A 10053-nucleotide genomic window follows, 5' to 3' on the forward strand; every position below is an offset into this window, starting at 1 on the left:
GTGAGAGAAAAACTTAGTGGGGATCGAACCCAGATCTTTTGCACAGTAGGCTCACGTCGTTCCCCTACACTAATCAATTCCTTAGATTTTGGATTTCCTACTTACTGCTCACATAGTACTGGTACGTAGCGGGCCCGCGTCCGTGGAATTATATACCTCTATAATCGGAAACACACTTAATTGTTTGCATACTTCCACAAAACATACAAATACCAAATTTTGCATACTTGTTCGTCATGGGATGTGAGTAATGGGAAAATTCCGATATCACAAAAAAGGCGACAATTTCCATGTAAATGAAGTGTCGAAATTTTTCGTCGTTTGGAAATGCTGGTTTTTAGAGTAGTTCCGCACACCATAGGAACGTCATATTTTGTCAGGCAGTGAAGCTAGGAACATAGTTTATGATAGAAAAAAGAGCATTAAAATTCGTTTTTGTTTCGCGGCGCAAATCGAAAAAATGTGAAATTTGTAATGGCTGTATGTAGGACGTTGAAATTTAGAGGTGATGTTTATTCTGATGCGTAGTTTGCGAATCCGCCCTTAAACTTGAAAAAATAGTCATGTTCGGTGTAAGAAAGTGCTAGGAATATTATAAGGGGGCGTCTAATTCTACACAACTTGTAGATATGGTGGAATCACGAAATTGCGTTCAAGTGTGTAGATTACAGCGCATATGGGGGGAAAATTCCGGCATGTTGGAAAAGTCGTCATCTTCGATTCAAAATGGCGGCTCAAAAATTTGTAACCATGAAAATTGTAAGTTGTGCTCTCGGTAGGTAAGCCAGGTTTCGCTATGTTATTAAGGACGTAGTTCAGTTTAAGTGAAGAAACAAATCATTGGAGAAGTCGCCATCTTGAATTCAAAATTGCCATATTTTTGAATTGCCTTCATTTGGCCTCTTATGTGGTATATTGAGTAGAATAGAACAGAGAGAATTCAACGTAGTAAGTTAGCTCCGCGGTATAGTGTCTGCTTTCTGAGTGGCATGTCTGGGTTCGAATCTCCGCAGACAATGTTTTATCTTGCATTTTATTCTTATCACGTTGCTTCATTTTACCAAATAGTTTCTGTTGGCATTGCGTGAACAAAATGTTTTCGTTATTACAGACAGACGGAAAGGATATATTTATACGCTAACTGATGAGATGGTCTCGAAACTAGGCAGTATGTTCGTGTAAAGTTTCGAGACGATACTGAAGTATTTAAAATCAAACATATGTAGCTTTGGAAATGGAGCATCACCAGTGTCTCTAACGGAAGCAATGTTCGGGGGGGGGGAGTATTACCCCGGTGGCACTGCTGATAACATTCTGTTTGTTATTGTATTATAAACGTATTATTTTGATCTCGCCAAGGGTGCTCTGAGGAGGCAGTGTCCCCTAAAAAGAGTCTGAAAGAAAAATAGGGCATCATTTTCACGATATAGTGTCCATACAAGACAACAATGCATTTTGTCTCGCGACAACAGTGTCTGCTTCAAACCGGAAACGATTGCAAAATATCTCTCTCCCCTTTTATGTTCCTCGTTAAGATACATGCTTATACCAAATTTGAAGTGAATACCACAAATGGAAAGTATAAAATATTAATTTTAAGGAAATACACACACACACAGGGACGTACGCAGGGGGTGGGTCCTGAGGGTCCGGACCACCACCGAAATTCCAACTTTTGAGTAAATTTAGCCTAATTTTTTGGGCAAGTTTAGGAATTTCAATATAAAATACACTGATATTGAGTTTGGCCCTTCCCGAAATAAATTCCTGCGTACGCAACTGCGCGCACACGCTCATACACGCACACACACACACGCAAATGGGCACTTTGAAAATTGTCTCGTCGGCAGCGTACATAATTTTAATATGTAAGATACGTGGAAAAGTGCCCTTTCGATTTAATAGTTTTAGTTGCGGGTCCGGTTGGAATGAAATGCCGTATATAATAAAGTCAAGCTTATTTTCAGTCACCTATGCTATAAAAATAAACTTTCAAAGAAAGAAAAAGTGAGAGAAAAACTTAGTGGGGATCGAACCCAGATCTTTTACACAGTAGGCTCACGTCGTTCCTTTACACTAATCAATTCCTTAGATTTTGGATTTCCTACTTACTGCTCACATAGTACTGGTACGTAGCGGGCCCGCGTCCGTGGAATTATATACCTCTATAATCGGAAACACACTTAATTGTTTGCATACTTCCACAAAACATACAAACACCAAATTTTGCATACTTGTTCGTCATGGGATGTGAGTAATGGGAAAATTCCGATATCACAAAAAAGGCGACAATTTCCATGTAAATGAAGTGTCGAAATTTTTCGTCGTTTGGAAATGCTGGTTTTTAGAGTAGTTCCGCACACCATAGGAACGTCATATTTTGTCAGGCAGTGAAGCTAGGAACATAGTTTATGATAGAAAAAAGAGCATTAAAATTCGTTTTTGTTTCGCGGCGCAAATCGAAAAAATGTGAAATTTGTAATGGCTGTATGTAGGACGTTGAAATTTAGAGGTGATGTTTATTCTGATGCGTAGTTTGCGAATCCGCCCTTAAACTTGAAAAAATAGTCATGTTCGGTGTAAGAAAGTGCTAGGAATATTATAAGGGGGCGTCTAATTCTACACAACTTGTAGATATGGTGGAATCACGAAATTGCGTTCAAGTGTGTAGATTACAGCGCATATGGGGGGAAAATTCCGGCATGTTGGAAAAGTCGTCATCTTCGATTCAAAATGGCGGCTCAAAAATTTGTAACCATGAAAATTGTAAGTTGTGCTCTCGGTAGGTAAGCCAGGTTTCGCTATGTTATTAAGGACGTAGTTCAGTTTAAGTGAAGAAACAAATCATTGGAGAAGTCGCCATCTTGAATTCAAAATTGCCATATTTTTGAATTGCCTTCATTTGGCCTCTTATGTGGTATATTGAGTAGAATAGAACAGAGAGAATTCAACGTAGTAAGTTAGCTCCGCGGTAAAGTGTCTGCTTTCTGAGTGGCAGGTCTGGGTTCGAATCTCCGCAGACAATGTTTTATCTTGCATTTTATTCTTATCACGTTGCTTCATTTTACCAAATAGTTTCTGTTGGCATTGCGTGAACAAAATGTTTTCGTTATTACAGACAGACGGAAAGGATATATTTATACGCTAACTGATGAGATGGTCTCGAAACTAGGCAGTATGTTCGTGTAAAGTTTCGAGACGATACTGAAGTATTTAAAATCAAACATATGTAGCTTTGGAAATGGAGCATCACCAGTGTCTCTAACGGAAGCAATGTTCGGGGGGGGGGGGCGGGAGTATTACCCCGGTGGCACTGCTGATAACATTCTGTTTGTTATTGTATTATAAACGTATTATTTTGATCTCGCCAAGGGTGCTCTGAGGAGGCAGTGTCCCCTAAAAAGAGTCTGAAAGAAAAATAGGGCATCATTTTCACGATATAGTGTCCATACAAGACAACAATGCATTTTGTCTCGCGACAACAGTGTCTGCTTCAAACCGGAAACGATTGCAAAATATCTCTCTCCCCTTTTATGTTCCTCGTTAAGATACATGCTTATACCAAATTTGAAGTGAATACCACAAATGGAAAGTATAAAATATTAATTTTAAGGAAATACACACACATACAGGGACGTACGCAGGGGGTGGGTCCTGGGGGTCCGGACCACCACCGAAATTCCAACTTTTGAGTAAATTTAGCCTAATTTTTTGGACAAGTTTAGGAATTTCAATATAAAATACACTGATATTGAGTTTGGCCCTTCCCGAAATAAATTCCTGCGTACGCAACTGCGCGCACACGCTCATACACGCACACACACACACGCAAATGGGCACTTTGAAAATTGTCTCGTCGGCAGCGTACATAATTTTAATATGTAAGATACGTGGAAAAGTGCCCTTTCGATTTAATAGTTTTAGTTGCGGGTCCGGTTGGAATGAAATGCCTTGCCCCACTTTGCCCCACTATCATGATCCGCTTTGCCCTACCGGTGGGGCAAAGTGAATAAATTGTAGTAGTTCAGTAATTACGCAATATCATTTATGTATATGCAATTCTCGTTACTATTGTATTGTTATTTGAAAATTTAATAATCATAAAATATTTCCTCAAAACTTCGGTTTCCTAGTCTTAATTTTAGTTGCCATTTGAGGCCTTTGAAGTTAAGTGATCCGCTTTGCCCTCCTATTACCTATCAAGCATGCTGGTGGCGGGGAAAGACCTATTGCAAACCAACTTTTCTTATCAGCAATAAAATTGTCTAAGTGATTTTCAGCACAGGGATAGCATATTTTCTTGTTGCGGCACTGTTGTCAGCAGTGGCGTATTTACGATTTTGTTTAGGGGGGCTTTGCTAACTTTCGGGGGGGGCTTTCCTTGAAAATGTGAAAATTCTTCTGCAAGATATTTCATTTACTATACTATAGTAAGTAAGATTTCGTGGTGAGGGCTTAAGCCCGTAATCCCCCCCTAAATACGCCACTGGTTGTCAGTTATGTTTGTATTCCAGCAGAACAGCGGGAGAGCATTGTTTCTGGAGTCTTCTACTTCATGGTGACTATGTTCCAGGCCCGTATCCAGAGTTAATCTAGGGGGGGCGCCCCCCCTAAATTTTGACTGGCCCCCTAAAATTTTCACGGTAGTCTGACAAATGGACTATAATATGGTGATGAACTATAATATGGTTGGATCGGGCCCCCCCTAACTTCAGCCGGGCTCCCCCTACATTATTGGGCTGGCTACAGGCCTGCTATGTTCAATGTCCATAGCCTTCTTCATGAGATGAGCTATTTGCAGAGCATATTCAGAGAATACTATAATGAACTGTGTGGGTCTTTTTCTTTTAGATTAAACTCTGGTTATGTTACTAAAATGTATATATTGCGAGATGAGACTTTGACGTGTAATATCCAATATTGTTTGAAGAGGAACTACTTTGATAACACAGGTGAAGATATTATTCTTGTCAGATGTATTAGAACTATTTTCCTCCTTGTAAAATGTATAATTCTTTTCTGTTATTAAATCCATGTTCTTTGAGAGTACTATGTGTTCTTAAAACTCTGACTCATGAACGCAACATGTACATTGGATTACGTCAAAAATAACGCCCATTTGATAAAGTCATATGTATTCAGGAGACGTTTAATAGTCTCCAGAGAACTACGTCTTCCAGAGAAAAGATGCGGAAGAATTTTTATATACAATATACAGTATGCTTACAGTGTTTAGATTTAACAATTAAAGTGAATCAAAGTCATACAAAAGAAAATCAAATTACGTTCGTTTGATTTAAATACAGTGTTAAAGTGTTTGGTTAGGATCCAAGAGTCCTCTCGTAACGTCATCTTTGTTGTCGGGTGAAAACGAATTGTCTTTTCTACAACCTAACGAGTGACATCTGTTGACAGCTGAAGTAGATACGTTTCACACTGACATTGACGCTGGTACGGTAATTAACGAATTCTAAATTACAGTCGGGTCGAGTTATTTTTAAGTTAACACCTGTTTAAGTCTTTCAAAAGAACTGAATTCTTGACTTTGTTGAGGAAGGAAACAACTTATGGACGTAAGTCTATTTGTTTTCCTTTTCAAGCATCACCATCACTCAACTTTCTCCTTCCTATATGCAGGGATATACATTGGGGGTGGGTCCTGAGCAAGGGCGTCGATCCTGGGGGTCCGAAGGGCCCGGGCCCCACAAAGCTCATATGGGCCCCCGCATTGTATTTATGAATATACAATATTTGGCATAATTTGAATGCAATTTGTCTTAAAATCCTTATATATATGCCTTCTGCATCTGGATGTCCCCCCCCCAAATTTACAGAGAAATCGGCGCCCTAGTCCTGAGGGTCCGGACCTCCCCCAGAAATCCCAACTTTTCTGTAAATTAAGGCTATGGCTAACAACGATGCGTTTCCGATACGTTACCCCTCGCAGCGAACGCGACCTAGGTGGCTACTTAGGCCTAGTAATTTTACTTTCGCCAGAGTTATAAATCATACTGTGACCTAGTCAGGGCTTTTTTTATTTCCCTTCTTCATTCTGAGAATTCTTTTCCATTCGCTCCCAATCTGGAACAAATCTCTCAACCACTTCTCTCCACATTTTTATTTTTTAAAGCATGATTCATGTAATTCGGATCTCTTAAATCGTATAGACATGGCCTATTTTGTATTTTGATTAAAAACGCCTCTATGTTAAAACACGCTAACCATGATTGGAGATGTACAGTGTACACAGAACACGTTTCCAAACACAACTGAAAATTTCTCTTTGCGATTACACTTGTATTTATCTCCTAGGGGGTAGAGTTCGAGCTTCGGAGATAGGTACTCAAATTCAAGTTATTTCGTTATTTCATCTTTTGTCTAAAACCAAATATTTTGCTCATAGATTACCATGGCGCCAGTTAACTGTCAATCAAATCATTGCCACAACCTTATTCTCATTCATGCGAATCACAGGAAATAACCCTATTGTGTTACATAATTTTTTCTGTGATTAGCAATTTTTTTAAATTTCCTTGTATTTTTGTGATTTTTCTTTTCTTATACACACACATACATTATGTACTTTATAACAGCAGAGTTCCAATACTCTGCACAAAGCATCTTCCAAGTAGCTGTTTCTTGCTAAAAATTATCTTGCCTGGCAACTCGTCTTGGCTTTTTGTCCTTCCTTTAGACATCTTTTACTGATTCTGAAACAGCAGGCGGACCAAATACACCCGAGCCGATGTGTTCCTGCGCGTTTTAACTGCTTTCGCGTTTGCAACACATTTTGATTAGACATCAACATTTAAATGTACACTCGTGTCCAAAATTATTGTCGCATGTCTATGTTGTTGTAGGAATATAATTTGATAACGAATTCGCCCGGTATTTCTTAGAATGTTAGTACGAGTATGTGTATAATCAGCAAAGCCATGTATGTGGCAAATTTCATGACAAAAGAGCAGTAAATAAGAACAATATAACGAAAAAATATTTCTTATCCATTTAGCAAGCATTTTGTTTTACTCATTATAATTTTCGTACTTATAATTCTTTTCCTATGAAATTTACCAGAAATATACATTTTCCGATTATACACATAGTATCAGTATTAAAAGTACTCCGCAAAATCATTATCAAATTATATTCCCACAACAAGACAGTTATAGATATGCGACAATCATTTTAGACATGACTGTACATGGTCAGCGTATTCCAAACGTACACATGAGCCATAAAAACGCATTGCGAACGCATTGAATAGCCGTGAACTTAGTCTAATTTTATTTCTAATTTTGCACATTTTAATACAATTTACCTTCATATTGAATTTGGAGCCTCCCGAAAACTTTGGAATTATGTTATAGTAACACCAGAATTTGTATTTAATCACGGCCCACAGAAGCGTCAATTTTAAGGGACGGCAATTTAAAAAAAAAAAATGAGAGTGGAATATAAGGGAAAAAGTTGTCCACCACACCGCGACCTAGTTTTCTCGTTACGACGCTACTTGCACTATAAGGAGCTAAACGCAATTGCGTATTGGCTTGCAGCCAGAGGTAAAAGTGCTGGAGAACGCGGGGAACGCCGGCAATTTATTGGAAAGTTTTAATATCGCGTAGCAGCGGCAACGAGTCGAATTTTGGAAAAATGAATAGAGCCTTCACCTTCTTTAATGATGAAGTAAAAATTGAAACTGTCCGAAGGTTTTTTCTTGCGGGTGGACAATAATTCCATTAAATATGTCTTGTGAAAACGGAGTCGGCAGAAAGTCGGTAAACAGCGGACGGGCCGACAGCGGCAAATGTTGTCAGAAAGACGCCGAAACGCTTGCGGCTTGCCGACAAGTAAAGAAGCCGATAGAAGGTCGCCCAACAACGAACGGACCGACATCGCAAAAGATGCTCGGACAGGCACCGAGCCGCTTTTTGCCACTGAAGAGCCTGATTGGAGAAATCGTCGTCTGGTCGCACTGCCTGTATGTTCGGTTCGCGTTCTTCGTTTGTCACATGGTGATGTAGTGTGGGTGAACTGCTTCAAACAAAGTTTGCTGATTCTTCACAAATTCAAGTGAAGGTGAGTTTACAAGTGGGAAAAGAGTTTGTGTGTGATAAAAATGTTCATTCATTGGCAACTGTACCAAGTTGCTGGTTAAGCAAATATGATGAAAACATGATGTGTAAGTGCCCATGGTGGGGAAGACGAAGAATAAACTAAATATTAACCGGCTAATAGTATTCCACGTGAAACCTGCGGAATCGTGGCCTGAGTACTAAGAGGAAGAGCTATATATATGTGGTGAGTTAATTTAATATTATACATATACATTTCAAATTGTCATAAAATGTTATATGTTGTGTTACATATGTTAATTGTTGCTGTACATGAAAAAGATTCGGTTATAGTATGTTCCCGCGCACTGGCATCTCTGACATGTAAAATTTGGGGTCCCGGGTTCGATCCCAGCCCCCGCCAAGTGAACTTTGTGGTGGACAAACACCGTATGCGTGGGTTTCCTCGTTGCTTCTCCCGTTTCCTCCCACTTTCTTCATTCCACCATTTCATTCATTACTCATCATCACCGTCTCCTTTATCCTCACCCGCATAACCGTGGGACGTAAAACTCAAAGATTTCATTTCATTTCATTTTTCGATTGCAATCGTTTCACAGCCTGAATATTATATTCCAAACAAATATAATAATTATTATTTATATGATATTCTGTCGTTAGTAAATAAATTAAATTAGAATAAAATATTGGATATTTTGTACTTCAAAATATTGGGGGGAAGCGTCCCCATCGTCTCCCCCGCCAGAGACGCCCGTGTTCTCGCGCAATAGAACGTTAGGTTACTATTGCATAATCACTCCCCGCTACGCCCGAACAAGACACGCAATAAAAATAAGTGGGTAAGACTCAAAGTACTAGATTTGGGTTAATTGCTGTATCGCCGGACCAATTTCAGGAAATTTACGGGGTAAAATGGAGAATTTGTTTAAGTTTCTGAGGAAGAATGAGTGAAAGTCAAGTTATGGGAATAATAAAAGTTAAGAAAGTGGTTGTTTTCGATGTAAGTTTCACTGTATGTGTAGGCGGAGAGACTATTTCGCGGAGAGGTACACTTTTTTACGATATAGTGGCGCGAAAGGCAATGTGGAAATGACGCGTGTATGTCAAGGGAATGACATATCATGTGTGAGTTAGGCCTATATAGAATTATTAAAAAATGGGGGCGCGGTGGCTCAGTGGTAAAGCGTTCACCTTTAGTGCTTGGGGTCCCTGGGTCGATCCCATCTTGCGCCCCATCTTGGACTTTGTGGTGGACAAAAACCATGCTCGTGGGTTTTCTCGGGGTTCTCCCGTTTCCTCCCACTTTCTTCATTCCACTATTTCATTCATTTCTCATCATCACCGTCTCCTTTAGCCTAACCGGCATAATCGTGGGACTTATTTTTTATTTAAAAAAACGAGCGACAGTTAAGAAACTATAGTACACGATTTTCTTCTTGAAATTGCAAAAGTTTACAAGCCTTAGTTTTGAAGGTAAATGGCTTCTAACTCAACGGCAATGTATTTCTGCACAGTGTACGAAAGCTGTATTTTATGTTTACAACTGTAGCGTTACTAATATGAAACCATAACAAGTGATATTGAAATATGTATGATTACCAAAGCCCATATGTTTTCACTACCCTCGCTTACGCGTATACCCACCGTCACTGACGCACCTGCTCCCTTCGGACACACTCCCGCGCTACCGCGCGGGCCCACCAGCGACGCCCTACCCTGACTCAGTTATATAGAATTCGTGCTCTTTAGTGGCCAACTAGTACCAAGGGCGAATCCAGGGGGCGATCGCCCCCCCCCCAAAAAAAAGAGGAAACTTTTTTATTTTATATAGACCCTATAAATAAAACCCATTCCAGAGTTTGGAGTTCTTAAAAGTAGCTCTAAGTCAGTGGCGTAGGGAAGGGGGGGCCCGGAGGGGCCGGGCCCCCCCCAAAGAGGTCCGACAATGTACTTTGGTACTTTGATGTTTGTAATTTTT

Source organism: Thermobia domestica, chromosome 3 (assembly GCF_964235325.1).
Source record: "Thermobia domestica chromosome 3, izTheDome1.hap1.1, whole genome shotgun sequence".
Lineage (NCBI taxonomy): Eukaryota > Metazoa > Arthropoda > Insecta > Zygentoma > Lepismatidae > Thermobia > Thermobia domestica.